The sequence below is a fragment of the Pantherophis guttatus genome, chromosome 15, assembly GCF_059756535.1.
Source record: "Pantherophis guttatus breed Tessera chromosome 15, ASM5975653v1, whole genome shotgun sequence".
In the NCBI taxonomy this organism is placed as follows: Eukaryota; Metazoa; Chordata; class Lepidosauria; order Squamata; family Colubridae; genus Pantherophis; species Pantherophis guttatus.
In genome coordinates this window covers 13,696,417-13,714,045 of record NC_142077.1, presented here as the reverse complement: position 1 = coordinate 13,714,045, position 17,629 = coordinate 13,696,417, and the positions used below count along the sequence as shown (strand labels likewise).

Sequence of the window (17,629 nt, the reverse complement as noted above, 5' to 3'; positions counted from 1 at the left end):
GAGAAATCCCTGGATAATTCAGCTAGTTCTTGCAGTCAAAGATTGTTGAGAAATTCTCTGGAGGGAAATGAAAGGGAAATAATCCCCATGTGATTCAAAATAACAGGAGCAGAGATGGAATTAAATCGGTCATCTAGAATTGAGAGTTTTGGGCGCTCCAAGCAGTGAATACATGGCACCTGTGGCTGAAATAACAAATAAATCTGATATTTGTTTGTATAGTGATGAAAGACAAAACTCCAGGGGCCAGTTAATGCCAGAGGTTGACCCAGATCTGAAATACCTGGCAGCTGAGTAGGAACCAAAATTTACTTTATTTTGAAAGCTAATGCTCAAGGGCATCGCACAAAAGGGCTGATGCAATAGTGCAGCCAGTCTCTAAGAGCAAAATCAACTTTAGTGAAAAACTAGTTTTTAGAACTTTGCAGAGTTAAAAAAAATCACAGGAAGGGGGAGAGGGGGGGAAGGGGGGGAGAAAGAGAGGGAGAGAGAGAAGTTAGAGAAAGCCAAGTGAAAAGAGATGGAGAAATCAAGGCTGCCTCTCTCCCCATGTGGGGAGGGGAGGGAGGGAAGAAAGGAGGGAAGGGGAGGGAACTCAGAACCCTCATGTTGCAGATGGAAAGCTGATCTGCAAAATCCATCTTCCATCTTTTGAGTCTTGGGAAGGGGGAAACCATATCCCATGTTGCTCAGCCACCTCTTTCCACGCACGGGGCACTCAGGGGGGAAAGCAATGCCCAGACTCACGGAGAAAGCCCAGGATGGCCAGGAAGGAGGAGGGGATCCGGGGCATTCCTGGGAAGAGACTAACATGGTTTATGGGTCCTAGGGTTGAATGTTGGGGGGACGCAGCCCCCGGGGTTTCTCCAGCCTCGCTTGGGCCCGAGGCTCCTGTGGGGGAGAAGCCATGCAGGGCTGGGTCTTCCAAGGGGGATCCGGGGTTGCCCGGGAGGAAAAGGTAGCCGACCTCACCCTGGAGGGGACCCTCTGTGACTCTGAGGAAGATGGGGGTCCCCTGTGGCCCCTCCAGAGCCCCCAGCTGAGGAGAGCCTCTTCATTGCAGCCTTTTCTGGGGAAGGGGCTTAAGCCCCCCTCCCTCTGCCATTCTGGGAGCTTTTGCCTCTTTCTCATCCCCCCCAAAGCTTTGAATTTTGCATTTTATTTGAAATCCCCCTCCCCCTTTGGCTTGGCTTCTTCAGCTTCTTCTCTATCAGGCTGAGGGCAGGGAAGCTCCCAGGCAACCGTCTCTTTCCCCCATTTGATTGGCTACAGGGTTGTCATGACGAAGGGGGCAGGCCAGGAATAGAAGCAACCAGTAGAGAGAAAGAGAGGCGGGACTTTTGCCTTGCGATATCTGCTTTCTTTTACAAAACCATTTATATTATTATGGAAAAGTAAAAAGTTGAGATTCGATTTTAATGCTTTACTTTACTGCAACGGAGGAAGTCTGAAGTCAGCGCTTTTTTTTCTTTTCTCCCTCCCCCCATTTATTCCTCTTTGTTTGTTTGTTTTTTTGTGTGTATTTTATTCTATAATGTAATAAAATGTTAAAAAAAAAAAAAGAACTGGAGCTGGAACTTGAATGCGAAATCTGCTTTCTTCTGTTCAGATGCCACCCAGAATCAGAAGGAGGGAAGGGTCAGAGAAAATGAAGGAATATTAAAAAATATATTTAAAAAAACAAAGGAAAACTTAGAGTTTGACAAAAGAAAAATAAAAAGCAAACACCAAAAAGAGAAATTATCAAACTCTGTAGAAAAAGTTCTTTAGCTCTGTAGAGTGTGATCTGTGAGATATACAGCAATTAAAATCAAAGAATAGTAAAAGTCAGCCTTAAGGAAATCTATTGGAGACGCAGAGCAGAGAGATCGGAAGATGAAGTGAAATTGGATGTTTAAAAAAATAGTGTCGTCAAACAGCTTATAGAGAATAGCTAAAATAGTTATAATGTTAACATTACTTTCTGCACAGGTTGAAAGGATGTAGAATTTAGAATTTTTCTTTATTTCGATAAAAAAATGTGTAAGCTTTCCTATTTCTGAAATAAAAATCAAACCCCAGCCATTGAAGAGACAAAAAACCCCAAATCAAGTTTCTAGTTTGTGAGTATGGAGTCTGGGTCAATCTGTTCTTTGGTGGTATATATATAGAATTTCCAAACTGCCAATCTTTAAGGAAATCTTTTCTTTAATTGAGCACAGCCACCGGATCATGACTCGATGCGGACAAGACTGACCTTTTGCTCTCCAATCCCTTCCTTTCCGATCCCCAAATATCTGCTTCTCATTGGCTATCTTCCAAGTCATTCTTTAGACTCCTTGTCTCGTCATTTCCCAGGAATGTCTCCCCCCCCCTTCATTTCCACGACAACCGGACATCAAAGGGATTTAGCAGGCAGAAGTTCAGAGCTTATCTCTCTCTCTCTGCTCTCTATGCCAGCGAAACGCTGACATCTGGCCCCTCTCCCTTCACTCTCCCAGCGGGGCCTGCGTGAGATAAACAACAAGTTTAGTACCTCACCCCCTCCGAGGGGGTACCCCACCCCCTCCCGGCTTGTCCGGGTGATCTGCATGGAATTTAGCTATGAGGCGGTCAGCTTGGATGTTTGTGCTCTTCACCCAGGAAGCTTCTGACAAGGGGTAGCCCTTCCACTTAATTAAGTACTGGAGGCGCCCTCTGTGCCACCTTGAATCGAGAACTCGCTGTACTTCATAGTGGGTCTGGCCTCCAACAATTAAGGGCCCTGGGGGATCCCATGGCACCGGCCTTAAAGTTGACCCTACTACAGGCTTCAGGAGGCTACTGTGAAAAACGGGGTGTATCCTCCCTAGTAACCGGGGCAACTGCAATTGTACTGTAACCGGGTTGATTACTTTTACTATTGGAAATGGCCCTATGAATTTCGGCCCCAGTTTTTTTGGTTGGGAGTCTGAGTCTCAAGTACTTGGTGGAGAGGTAGATCTTTTCCCCCACTTGGAACGGTCTCTGGGGGGCTCGGTGCTTATCTGCTTGTGTCTTATAAGACCGTGCTGCCTTGTCTAACGCCCTCTTGACGTTCTCCCAGGTTTCTCTTAGCATTGCCATCCATTCGGTCAAGGTAACTGAGGAAGGAGGCTCCCTCAGGTACTCTGGCATGGGGACGAAATCGATGCTGCTCACTATCTTAAATGGGGTTAGTCCTGTATTACTGTGGACGATGTCAGCGTTTCGCTGGCATAGAGAGCAGAGAGAGAGAGAGAGAGATAAGCTCTGAACTTCTGCCTGCTAAATCCCTTTGATGTCCGGTTGTCGTGGAAATGAAGGGGGGGGGAGACATTCCTGGGAAATGACGAGACAAGGAGTCTGAAGAATGACTTGGAAGATAGCCAATGAGAAGCAGATATTTGGGGATCGGAAAGGGAGGGATTGGGGGGCAAAAGGTCAGTCATGTCCGTCTGTCAGACTTCGATGCTATCTCAAAATAAATGAATTTCCAAATTGCCAATCTTTAAGGAAATCTTTTCTTTAATTGAGCACAGCCACCGGATCATGACTCGATGCGGACAAGACTGACCTTTTGTCCCCCAATCCCTCCCTTTCCGATCCCCAAATATCTGTTGCAATATTTTTAGGATCAGACTCAATAATAATAGTAAGAGTTAAAGGTTTAAATATACTTCCTTTTATTTACAATAGGCATTCTATATTCACGGAATATTCACAGATAGAAGCAAGGAAAAGGGTGAAGGTGGCTCCTTATATATACAGTGGGTGGAGCTATATGAGGGAGTGGTGAAATATGAATACATTAAGAATAGAAGGATAAGTTAACCCCTGATATCCCATTCATATACTATTTACACATTATAGAATAAGGCATTTACATCTGACAAATCCCCCTCTAAATGCCGATTCGTTATGCAACACCAATTACATTCAGATTCAGGGCAATACAAGACATACAATTTAGAAGTTAAATATTTGTGCTGTTTAGAAGGTAAAGGCTTCGTTAATATGTCAGCTAATTGTTCTGAAGTATCACAATGCACTGCTTTAATAAATCCATCCTGAGATAATTGTCTCACATGTTTAAATTTTATATCTATATGCCTGGACCTTTGTCCAATGGCATCGGATCTAGATATTTCAATGGCTGCTTTATTGTCTTCATGCATAACAAAAGGCAAAGCAGGTTTTTTCCAAACATCTGAAATTAAATCATTAAACCATACAAGGTTATTTGCAGCTTTGGATAAACAAACATATTCCGCTTCTGTCGTTGAAGTGGCTACTAGTTCTTGTTTACCAGTGTACCAGTAAACTGGACAGTCATTTAAGAAAAAAATATAACCAGATGTACTTTTTCTGCATGATGTGTCACCAGCCCAGTCCGCATCTGCGTAACATGCAAGCTTTGGTTCTTTATTATCACTAGGTTCTAATACTAAGCAAAAATCTAGTGTACATTTCAGATATCTTAAAATCCTTTTAACAGCTTCCCAGTGATACATTGTTGGTTTGCTGACGTGTCTGGATAATAAATTGAGTGGTAAGGCGATATCTGGTCTAGTCCAATTAGATATATAAAGAAGTGAACCTATGATTGATCTATAAAATGTGTTATCTTTGAATTCAGGAGAAGATTCATCAGTATTTCTAAGAAAATCAGTTTGCATAGGAGTATCACAAGGTTTGGCATTGTTTAAATTGCATTTATTTAAAAGTTCTATAATCTTATCTCTCTGAGTAAGTTTGAATCCCTTTCTAGTCTTATTAATTTGGACACCAAGATATTTGTTCACTTTACCTAGAGATTTCAACGAGAAATGTTCATTTAACTTATTTACAAAAGTTTCTCTTCTCTCTTTGTGTTTTCCTATATACAAAATGTCATCTACATAAATCAACACAAATTCAGTGTAATCATCACCCTTTTTGACAAAGAAACAGTTATCAGCAGTGGTAGCATTGAAATCCATGGTCTTAAGTACTTTTACTAAACAATCATACCATCTTTTACCTGATTGTTTTAATCCGTATAAACTTTTGTTTAACAGCCAAATTTCATTTTTGTTGGTGTACTGACTGTGAGGTGCTCTTACATATATTTCCTTATCTAGTTTCGCGTGTAGATACGCAGTCTGTATGTCATATTGAAATACATCAAGGTTGAGTGCTGATGCTACCACTAGAGCTGTTTTGACACTCTCAGTTCTTACTGTGGGGGAATACGTTTCAGTATAGTCCTCCGGATATTTCTGTGCATAACCTTGTGCAACTAATCTAGCTTTGTATAGAGTATTGCCTCCTTCTAAGTTCTTAATTTTATATATCCACCTGGTACCAATAATTGTTTTATCTTTAGGTGCAATTGCAGGTGTAAATACATTTAATCCTTGTAAACTTTCCATCTCTTTCTTCATAGCAAGTTCCCATTTTTCTTTTTCTTCATGAGGAAGTTTTAACACTTCCTCATATGTATTAGTTGTTATCGATTCACCATCCATATGCATTATGTAATCTCTGTATTTGTTTGGTGTTTGATTTCTGTTGTTCCTAATGGCTCTTTCAGGTTTGCTATTGTTATCATGCAAATATCTTGCTTCCTTTTTTGTTAGTGTGTCTGTCTTTATTTTGTGTTGGCTATTTGTCCAAGTTTTGGTTTTGCTTTTATATTTGTTGATATTTTGTTTTTCTATGGTCCCTTCCTCATGAGATTTTGTATCTTTGCATTTATTTGGAAATATTTCATTAAGATGTAATTTAGACCAGTTGGCCTGTTCATGGAACACAGCTGTTCTGGAAACTATAAATTTGTTATTATTATCAATGAATCTGTACCCTTTGGTGCCAGTTTCATATCCCATAAATCTGAGTCTTCTGGATATGTTTTCTCCCTTCCTTCTCAACTGTTTAAGTATGTGTACGTCTGCAGTGACTCCAAATATGTGCATGTGTGCTAATTTTGGTTTCCTATTATACATTACTTCATATGGTGTCTTATTTACAATACTGGACCAGGTTCTATTTTGTGTGTAATTTGAATAATGTAAGGCTTCTGACCAAAATTGTTTGCTTAAGCCAGCATCCTCCAATGTGCACCTAATCATGGTTTGTAAAGTGGAATTTTTCCTCTCTGCAATCCCGTTCTGGAACGCAGAAAATGGACTGGACGTGTAATGTAGCATTCCTCTATCTTTTAACCATTGGGAGAATTCTTTGGACATGAATTCACATCCCCTATCTGTCATAATTTGTTTTATTCTGATATTGTGTTGTGTTTCTATGCGTTTGTAAAATTCCTTAAATTTTTGAAAGGTTTCATCTTTGTGTTTTAATGTGTAAACAAACCCATAGCGGCTATAATCGTCTACTATTGTCAGGAAGTAACGTTTTCTATAAGTGATTGATGGAGTTAATGGGCCAACTAGGTCCATGTGTACTAAGTCAAAAATTTTGTTAGTTGTTCTAGTAGATTTTCTTGGCCTGGGACTAGTTTTTAGTTTTGTAGATTTACATACTGAGCATTCCAAATAGTTTTCACAATTTTTTATTTTGACACCTTCTGCGTGTTCAATCATTTTTTGCACTACAGGAAAACTGGCATGTCCTAACTTCCTATGTAAGATGTGAGCACACTCATCATGAATTGGCTTACCTATTTTTGGTTTTTTTTCTTTGTGTGCATCTGCATGATCATGAGATATTTTACATTCATCATTGTCACTGTTGCTAATATTTTCATCATCTGCTTCAATACAATCTTCTATATTTGAATCAATGTTATGCAACCATTCTTCCTTTGTTATCAGATAAGGTAGGCCTCCTTTAATCATCACAGTGCCTACATTTATTTTATTCTTCTCTAAAGTCGCTTTTCCCTTTGAGAAAACTATATTAATGTCAGAGTCTCTACTTAGTTTTATGGCACTTAGTATGTTATGAGGTATTTCAGGTATTAATAATACCCCCTCTATTTTTCCTAGACCAGGCAAGGTTACGTTCCCTCTGCCTAATACTTGAACCTTTTCTTGGTTAGCTACCTTTATTACAAATTTATCTTCTGTAAATGAAGACAATATATTTTTGTTATTAGTGGTGTGATTAGTTGCTCCAGAATCAATAAGCCAATTGTTGTTCTCATTTTGTTGTATTTTAGCGTTGTCTTGTTTATTTAGTCCATTCAGTGAACCAGATTTTCTATCCTTTGAATTTTCTCTGCCCCCTCTATTTTCTCTGTAATTTGGTGGGCTTCTATATCTATGTCTATCTATGGAAGACTGTCTATAATTGTATTTGTTCCTATATTCTGACCTATGTCTTTCCTTTGAAATTTTGGGACAATCTCTTCTATTGTGTTCCCTGGATCCACAATTGTGACATTTAAGTGTTTCATTATATTTGTCTTGGAAAGCTACTTTCCTAAAAGGTTTGTGCTCTGTGTGATTGCTAGTACGATTTTTTCTTGAATTGTCTTCTGCTATCAATTTGTTGGATAGACTTTCTATGGATAAATATCCTAGATTGATAGTGTCTAAATGTGACATAAAACTACCCCATGATGAATCAAGTGAATTGATAATAACACTTTTCATTGTTTGGTCTGAAATCACCTCCCCCCTCAAATGCAGTTCAGCTCTTATTTTGTTTAAAGATATCAAATGCTCACTTATAGAAACCCCTGGTTTCACCCTAGATGAAAAGAAATCCTTAGACATTCTTGTGGTGGTGGCTACACTGTCGCTGTGAAACAAATTAAACATGCATTGAATAATTTCTGAAACAGTTAGGTTTGGTTTGATGCTATGATACATTGCAGGAGACACACTAGATATTATTAAGAAAAATGCCCTATGGTGTAAACAATCTATTTTTAAAGTCCAAGGTCTTTTTGGGGGACTAGTGATAAAAAATAGTAAATTTTCTTTCATAAATATAACCTGGAGCTGTTGATACCATTCTTGCAAATTAATGCCATCAACCCTTAGTTTTGGGAAGTCGCTGGGTAAGTTTCCCACATTATTTTGTCCATTACTTACAACCTGAGGTAGTCCGTGGTCTCGCAAGTGTAGAAAATTGCAAAACGGCATGGGGATGCTCGCAACGAGTCTGCGCGGTTCTCTCGCCAGTTCATGTCTTCCCGGACCGTCTGCATAGTTTCGCGCATGCGCGTTGTTCATTTCTTCTTCGGCGTCGTCGTGGAAGGTTCTCTCCATTGCGGCTCGTTCGCTCCGCTCCTCTTCAGACGAGTCGGTCTCTGGTTCGGCCTTGGGAGTTCTGACGACGGCGGCTGCTCTTCTTTTTCTTTTGGGGGCGTTGGCACTTGTTTCGGTCTGTGGTGTAGGACGGAATCGACAAGGCCCTCTGGGTTCGGGCGTCATCGCTCTCGAAGTCAGAATGGGAGCGGGCAGGTCTTGAGGTGTCGGCTTGCTTGCTCGCTTCTTCGGTGGCTCTTTCGTAATTTTTAGTTTTGGCCCAAATGCAGCAAAAAGCGTCTTCATTGCTGACTTTACTTGGGATCTTGTTGGGTCATCTTCACTTTCTGTTTCTGACTCTTCCGATGAGTTTGAATCCTCTTTTTCATTTTTGTTGTCTGATAACGTTTTTCGCGCCAGAAATTTTGAACTGAGCATTTTGATTGGCTCTGCTTCGCTCATCTCGGAGGTCTGTTGAAACCAAGATGGCTGCCATTCAAAATTTCGCGCCGGAGCACATTTTTTCTTCTTCGTAATGACTTTCTCTGCAGTCATATTACTCACTATTTTTGTGTCTTTAGATTTCTCATTAGTGATGTTTTTCTCTCTCGCTGCTCCGCTGTTCTTTAGCATTTCTTGGAGGTTCGCGATGAGGCTTTCATCATTCTTCTGGCTTTTTAATAGTTTTAATATCTCTGACCTGAGTTCGTTATTCTCTATTTCGATTTCTTCCTGGTCATCATTTTCATCTCTTATTTCTTCGTCTTCAGTGATGTATTCTTCGGATTCTCTCGAAATTGCGTTTGTGGATTCGTTGATTATTTCTTGTTCTGTTTCTATTTCTTTGCTGTAGGCCCTGGTGTTGGGCCTATCTTTCTTAGACATTTTAAAGTTTTTATTGAGTCAATTAACCATCCTCTGCTACCAGCTTGTTGCAATATTTTTAGGATCAGACTCAATAATAATAGTAAGAGTTAAAGGTTTAAATATACTTCCTTTTATTTACAATAGGCATTCTATATTCACTGAATATTCACAGATAGAAGCAAGGAAAAGGGTGAAGGTGGCTCCTTATATATACAGTGGGTGGAGCTATATGAGGGAGTGGTGAAATATGAATACATTAAGAATAGAAGGATAAGTTAACCCCTGATATCCCATTCATATACTATTTACACATTATAGAATAAGGCATTTACATCTGACAATATCTGCTTCTAATTGGCTATCTTCCAAGTCATTCTTCAAACTCCTTGTCTTGAAGTTCAAAGTTTATCTTTCTCTCTCTCTCTCTCTCTCTCTGCTCTCTATGCCAGCGAAACGCTGACATCTGAGATGGGAGAGACTGAAGGGGAAGCTCTTCCAGGCCAGGAGACCATCTCACGGGAAGAATCCTCAGTTGAACAAGAAGATCGCATACAACACGGACTTCCAACCAGGCTCCTCCTTGCCAGTTTCATTCCTAAGTCATTCCCTGTGCTGGAGTTTCCTTTCCTCTCTTTGCATTCCTAACACTTTCCTTCTTTCCTTTTTATTTCACTTACTCCTGTATTAACGGACCTGTCTAATTTCCTGAATGGTCTGGATTTCCAAAGCTTCTCTCTTTTTGTCTTATTTTGTGAAAGTCGCTGGAATCCAAAGATGGGACGGAATACAAACCGTAAAAACTCCAGATTATTTCTCTCTCTCCATCCAAACTTGAGTTCATCACTTGAATGCTAACTTTTGTTTAAAGTAGTGATTGAAACGGTTGTAGTGGCCCCTGCCCAGCCCAGTCCCATATTTTTGTAGCTGCTGATTGATACACAATTCCTGATCCCTATAGAAACAAATGAGGTTTTTTTTAGAATTGGTAAATGTTTCTCACATTAAAAAAAAAACTTCTTCCTTTTATGATAGATCTATTTTAAGGATTGAATTATTTTGAATCCCCTTTAATGGCCAGAGAAAAATTAGTCCTTCTACAAATAATGGTTTGTTTGTGACTCTGAACTCTGGTGGAGAACTATCTCCATCCCACCTTCTCAACACTCATTCAATGTCAAGGTGATGAGTAACTATCATGTGCCTCTGGTTTTGGATCTGGGTTGGCTTGAGACTCAGTCAGCTGGTGGAGACAAAGAGGATTAAATTGAAAAAAAAAGGATTTCCTTGCTTCTATTCATGATGATATAAGAATAACATGAGCATTTATTGTAAAAGAGTTTCTCTATCAGTGACTTTAATATACTATGGTGTATTTTTGCCATTCAATTGGTGGGTAAGGATCCCCAGCTCCTGCACAATCTCACACTTGGCCACAACCAAGTGAAAATCTGGCTTTTCCACAGCCCTCGCCCTGGTCGCCCATCCAGGTGAGACCCTCAGCATCCCTGCTTAGCACCGGAGACGCTCCAGGAGCGCTGCCGGCCGAGCCGTTGAAGCCGCTCGGGGAGAATCTCCGCGGTTCTTTGGCTTCTTTCACTCGCTCCTCTCGCAGCTCCTCCGCCGCCTTTCTCGGGCGCTCTGATCGCTCCTCACCCGCTGCTCCCGCTTTCCCTCTCCTTCCCTCCCTGGCTTTAAGCCCCTCCCTCCTCCTCCTCCTCCTCCACCGCTCCCCTTCCCCCACCCACAACACGCACCCACAAAAACATCCCCCACCCCCAACCTCCCATCCACAGCCAACCAAGCAGCCACTCTCCCGCCAAAATCACCCCCAAAAGACTCTGCCCTTCGCAAAGCAACGCCCACACCTCGCCCCCTCCCCAAACGCTCCTTTTCTGTAGTTGCAGCTCCCAGCTCCCCCCTCACCTCGCCCAAACAAGGCTCCACCTCCATTCCCCCCCCCCAAAGGCACGTTTGGGCCCACTTTGATCTCAAAGGGATCCACTTTTATGTCTCTCCCCCCACAAAGGGAGACCAACTCTCACCTTCTCCAGAGGCTCTTTTCTATAGTTGAGGGAGCAAAGAAGCGCGGAGCTTTCTCCCTCCTCCCCCTGGGACTTTTAACTAAACAGACGATCCGGCTTGGGGGTCTCCGGGAGCCCCTCGGCCCCCACCCAGCTGCCCTTGACAAAAGGGGAGGCAGAAAGAGGGTTTAATTTCTTGTCTTGGGGGCCCCTCTCCTGCCCCTCCACTGGCTTCTTAGGAAGCCCCTGCCAGTAGAAGGACCGCCATCCTCGGGTGCTGCTTGGGACAAAGAGGGGGGGGGGAGACTAACAGAGAGCAATGAAATCCGGGGCGTCCTTTCAGGTCATTGGGGGGGGGAAGAATGGAGAGAGCTCAACTCTGCAGTTGCATTAAAAGCTCCGCAGTGATGCCAGCGCTCTTGGAACCTCACCTGGACGCAGGTAAAAAAGGGGGGCTGGGACCTTCTCCGGGGCCAAGAGAAGATCCGCTTCCCTCCTTCCCTCCTCCCCCCTTCCTGGCACCGCAGCTGCTCCGGACCTTCCCCAACCGCCGGCCTCCGTTTGGCCCCAGCCGGATGCAGCGCAGCCCTGAAGGGAAAGGAATAGGCGAATAGGAGCTGGAGCCTTGCTTTGGATTACAATTCTCAGAATCCACGACGTTGCTCGCATTGGCTGGAGTTGATGGGATTTGTAGTACAAAATACAAGGGGGCGCAATCTGCTTTACCTGCACTGCGCAAATCCTACTCCCTTCCCGGCATTGCTTGAGTGGAGAAATACTTCAGAGCCCCCCCTAGGACTACAAAGCCAATTCCCGAAGAGGAAAGAGGAGCCCGTAGGATTGTAGAGGAAACATCCTGATTGGCCGAACCTGTTGATCCCTCGACCCCCAGGAGAGCCATTGCAGTCGGAGAGGAAAGGAAGGACCAGAAGTCCACAAACGGAGTAGATCCTGGAGGGAAGGAGGGACTCGGAATCCCTGGGAGGCTTTGAAGGGCCCGGATGGTCTTATCCGTCCTCGGATGCTCAGAGGAAGCTGAAAGGGCTTCACTGACCGGGGTTTCCTCCTCTGCTGGGCAGCTGCAGCCTTTCCGCCTGGGGAGTTTCCAGGAAAAGTTCCCTCGTTGAGTCACGGAAGCCAAATGAAGCTCCATAAAATGGAATATGGGGGGAAAGACGAAGGAAACCAGTCAAATTGCTTTAGCCCAAAGGCGAAGAACGCGACGTTCTCAACCAGCCCAGCAAAACCAGCCGTTGCCCACTGAGTGACCCCATTGCTGGAGAGACTCCAGAGCCCATCAGCCCCGCCGGCTCTTCTTCTTCCACGCTGCAACTCAACGCCAGTCTCTGCAGTGGAGACCGACTGTGGCTGGGCGGATCCGGAGGCTTCCTCGGGGGGTTTCGGTTGCGGGTGGGGAAGCCCAGGGGGCTGGAGGGCGAGGGGGCTGCCTTGCTCCTGAGGGCTGGGGGCCTCCCTGGGGGGGGCAGCTAGGAGGACCTGCCACCTGGGGCGGGGGAAGCCGGGAGGGGAGGGGCAGCCGCGTCCTGGGCTGGGTCTCCCCCCTCTAAGCAACCTGCCCAGGAGGGGAAATCCGCCTTCCTCTGCGACCCCTGGAGAGCCCGGGCAGGAGAGGGCGGGAGGGAGGCTCTTCGGGCACCGGCCGGCCTTCCAGTTGCGAGGGGCTGGCAGCAGGGACGGCGGCGGAGGCGGGGAAGGGGCTGTGGCGGGGGGGAGGGCAGGCCAGGCGCGGCTGGTGGGGGGCTGCCTCGTCTGGGAGGGGGCCGAGAGGAAGGCGGGCGGCGGCTTCCCCTCCCCTCCCCCTGGGTCTTCTCCATTGTGGGGGGGGCCTTTCTGCCCCGCTGGTTGCTGAGCGGGCTGATTGCGAGAGCGACTCGGGGCACCCGAGCATGTGCAGAGCGCCAGGTGCGGCCCCGAGTCCTTTCTCTGCCCCGGAGGAGCCTGACCGGGAACTGCGCAGCCCCTCCGGAGAAGTTGGGTGGGGGGCTTGCCTAGCCTTGGCCCTCCAGCCCCTGCACAGCCCCCGGCGCTCAGGCTCCGCTGGAGGGGCTCCGAGGAGGGGTCTCTCTGCCGAGCCCTGGAGGCGCTGGGCGGGGGCAGGCGGGGCAGCAGCGGGACGCTTGGCCTGGGGGGTGGGGGGGCTGCGCTGTCATTCTCTCTCTCTCTCTCTCTCCCTCTCTGTCTCTCTCCCCCCTTTCCTTTCGCTTCTCTCTTCCTGAGGGTCCTTTATTAACGGGGGGGGGGCTTTCCTTCCATTCTGTGCCAGCTCCCCCCTCCTGCTTTGCAATTGTCTTTTTGGTGGTGACAGAGAAATCCCTCTTCACACTTCTCATTCCCGTCTTTTCTTTCTTTATTTCCGAAAATAAGGGGCGGGGGTGGGAGAAAGCCTGAGCTCCCCAAAGGCTGCGAGCGGGGTCCAGCCCGGGATCGAACTTGAAGGCAGCCAGGTTAGAAGGGAGGTGGATTCCCAACCTCCGAGGGCAGAGGGTGCGAATCCTGCAGGAATGGCCAGCCAATGGCCGGGCGGGCGGGCAGGGTGGGAGCGGAATCTACTGGATCTCTGAATTGGCTTTTGTCGGAGGGTGGGTTGCGCGGAGAAGTCCACTCCGGAGAGTCGGCGGGACATCGCAGCGGCTCCTGGGCCTTGGAAACCCGGAGGGGGCTTCGCTGAAAGAAGGGGCTGCTTCTGCCCACCCCCTCCGCCTCTATCATTCCATGGGGGGGGGGAGAAGCAGAGAAAAAAAGGCTGGCTAGGCGAGGCAAAAGAAGAAAACAGCAGCTGTCAGGTGGGGGGGTTATTGGGAGGGGGGCTGGAGGGAAGGAGGATCCTTCTGGATTAGGAGGGATCCCTGCAGATCCTCTCCGCCTGCTCCTGGTTTAGCTGAGGGCTTTCCTGTCTTCCCTTCAGATTGGGGGGTGTCTGTCTGTGACCCCCAAGTCTCTCCCCCCTCTGCCTCTCCCCCCTCCTCATCCAGGCAGCAACTCTTCCGAGGGCAGAATCTTCGCCTTCAATGAATGGGGGGGGGAGGAGGGGGCTGTCCTGGCCAGATGCTTCCAACCCCAGAGGAGGAATCGGCGGTTCTGAATTGGGGGGGGAAAGAAGCCTTTTTCTTGGACTTTGGACTTTTCAGCTATTCCACTCCACTCCTTTCCTTTCCTTCCCCTTTCTTTTCTTTTCCCCTTTAGTCCACTCTTCTCCTTCTCCTTTCTTTCCCTTTCCCTTTCCTTTCCTACCTTTATTTTCTATTTTATGCCATGATCATCTTCATAAAAAAAATAATAATAAAAAGGAACATTTTGTTTTAGGAGCTCTTCTTGTTCCACAGCTGGAAATGCACATTTCTGGGGGGGGAGCTCATCACAAAACACAATTTTTGTGTAAAGTGTGATAGTTTGTTTTTGAGCTCTCTGTGACAAACATTTTGTGTGAAGTCCAGCTGCTTTTGCATTGTGTCAGAGTCAGTTGCATAGCTTTTGTGTTATTTTTGTATAAAGTCTGATAGTGGGTTTTCCTGGTCACATGACCACCTAGCCACACCCACCAAGCCACGCCCACAGAACCAGTAAGGAACATTTTTGAATTTCACCCCTGCCTTCGACCTCCTCCTGGGGAGAGTCTCAAGGTCCCCTTTCTCTGGGCATCTTCTCCAGCCCTTCACAGACAAGACAAGCTTGGAAGAGGAGCAGAGAAAATGCTTTAGGTAGAAATTGTGGAATTGAAAATTAAAGGGCCTGAAAACTGCTATTTTCTTTCTCTGGTTGAGGAAAGAAAAAAAAATACAGTTGAAATTTCTTTACACATTTTATTTTTTTATTTACTTTTTTATTATTATTTTAGTGTAAAGTACATACCAAATTAAAAACAATCCCAAACTGAAATCCCAGAGAGCTGTTCTGCTGAACACTTTCTGCAAAGGAGGTTTTATCAGGAAATCAAGAAAGAATTGTATAAGATTTCCCTCTCCAGCTGAGAGACAGTCAAACATGGCATATTTCACATCATTCCTGCATTCTCACGGAGGGGATCAGGCAATCAGGCTGGTGCTTGGTTCCCACAGCTCCCTCTGACCACTTCTCCTACTCATTCTCTCTCACAAACACACTTTTAGCTGCTGTCAGTAGGAACAAGTGCCCACATTATTTTCTATAAGTGTCACATAAAGTAGCTGGCAAATTCCTCTGAATAACTCTCAGAGTTCTCTTTAGCAAGATTTATTGAAAGGGGAGGGAACAACAAGAATTCCAGTCATTCAAAAATTTCCATTGTGCAACATATAGATACGATTTTCTTTGACTTCTGCATACTATATAAGGACTTAATATCTCCTTTCAAATAAAAGAAAATGTAATAATTCTTCCAATATCATATTTGTGTTATTTCTCATGCTTTTACATTTGTTCTGGCTGTGAGCTGCTCCTTTGTGTTGAGGTCAGGCCTCAGAAGGATAATGTAGCACTTGGGGATGAAGATGCAGCCCAGCAGACCAGCACTGGAGGCCAGGATGGAGAAGACCTGCACAGCCACCATGGATTTCCCTTTGGTGCTCAGGTAGGTGGGCACAAAAGTCACCCAGACACTGCAGAAGACCAGCATGCTGAAGGTGATCAGCTTGGCTTCGTTGAAGGCCCCAGGCAGGTTCCTGGCCAGGAAAGCCACCGTGAAGCAGATGGCAGCCAGGAAGCCCATGTAGCTGAGGGTGACGTAGAACATGACAACGGCCCCTTCGTTGCATTGCAGGATGATCTCTCCATGCTGGGAGTGGAGGTCAGAGTCAGGGAAGGGGGGAGAAACTCCCAGCCAGATGGAGCAGATGATAATTTGGACTGCAGAACAACAAAGGATGATGGAGTTGGCCAAGCTCTTCCCCAACCATCTCTTCACTCGGTTTCCTGGTTTTGTGGCCAGGAAAGCCAGCACCACCGTGATGGTTTTGGCCAAGAGAGAAGAAACGGCAACTGAGAAGATGATGCTGAAGACCGTTTGTCGAAGAAGGCAGGTGGCTTTCCTTGGTTGATCAATGAAGAGAAGAGGAGACAAGAAGCAAAGCAGGAGGGAGACCAGGAGGATATAGGAGAGGTCCCGGTTGTTGGCTTTGACAAGGGGAGTTTCTCGGTATTTAATGAAGATGATTAAAACAAGATCTGTAGTTAGGAAGAAGAGTAGGGCAAAAGAGACCAGGATGATGCCCAGATGTTCTTCATAAGACAGGAAGGTTATGACTTTGGGGATACATTGGACTCTGTCCACATTTGGATATTTATCAACTGGACACTTGGTGCATTTTTGTGTATCTGAGAAAGCCAAAAAATAATATTTCTTTAATATTCTATCCTTCCATCTTTCAACAAAGATCTTAAACTGATAGCAGGATCACTTTCCAAGATGTGTTTCTTAACAATTTCACCAAAAGAATGGGTATTTTCAAACAAATGTAGAGCAAAGTCTATGAAACTGGAGGAAGTCCTAGGATGTTAATTATCTCCTGGTTAATGTGCAGAATCTTCATAGGAACCTACATTATTAGAGGTTAATAATGAATCAGCTAATCTTTCTAAGCAAACATCCTGAGACCTGACCCATGGCACTTTTTAATATATTGACTCAGAGGGTTCCTATCCTGGGATATCTAATTGGCTGTCAGAATATTCCTGTAATGAGGTTCCCCCATAACGGTCCACACTACCTCCCTGTGGACCAGCAACTCGGAGATCCTCAAGGGGAGGCGCATGTAGAAGGTATCATAGTAATCCTTCCAGGTGATGGACCTAAGACAGTTCCTCAAGTTTCAAAGAACTCGGATGGTCCCAGAGAGGTAGATGTGACAGGAAACATCCACACTAAAGAGAAATTTTCACTTTAAACATGTAATCTGAATAGATATGTTTGGGCCAGCCACTATCTCTCAGCTCCCATCTCTTCCCAACTCCTTCTTCCAAGTCTTTTTGATTTACTTCCTTTTAGGTAAGAAATTGTGCAGGTTAAAAATAAAAAAACCAGGTGAGCTTCAATCTGTCTTTCAACTTGCACTTTCATGAAAAGGTTCTGGATGGATCCAGTTCCACAAGACCTCCCATTTTCCTCAGTGTGACCCACCTTCCTGAGTGGAGAAGGTCCCCTCCGGACAAGGAACGCAGTCATAGCAGCAAACTGGCTCTCCTTCTCGAACCCTCTTGACAAATCCAGGATGACAACTTTCCACACATTTGGACTGAGGCAGAGACTAAGCAGAAAAACAAGGAATGCCAAAGAAAAGAGGTTAGGACTCTCCATCCATGGAAAATGGAGGTAGAAATGGATGGAGACAAGTAACCTCTGACCTTCACTGAGGTAAATAGGAAACCTCTGACTACTTTTAAACAGATGCAGGAGGTATAATAACTGGCAGATTCTTCCTTTAGTTCTTCCCTTTTGCTTTCAGAATTGAACATTACAATAAAGTACTTTTCCATTTAATAAAGTCTAGAGGAATGGAATTGAAAAAAGATTTAAGTATGATGATATATTCATGTTAAATCTGAGATCAAAGTTTACTGTAAAAGATTGAGGAA

The 17,629-nt window shown here is 45.0% G+C and overlaps 1 protein-coding gene across 1 annotated transcript in view; it reads right to left on the bottom strand.

The window, feature by feature from the left end:
• LOC148111939 (vomeronasal type-2 receptor 26-like) overlaps nt 1-17,629 on the bottom strand; it is a 271,952-nt gene that overhangs the window by 165,271 nt on the left and 89,052 nt on the right. The window lies entirely within an intron of this gene.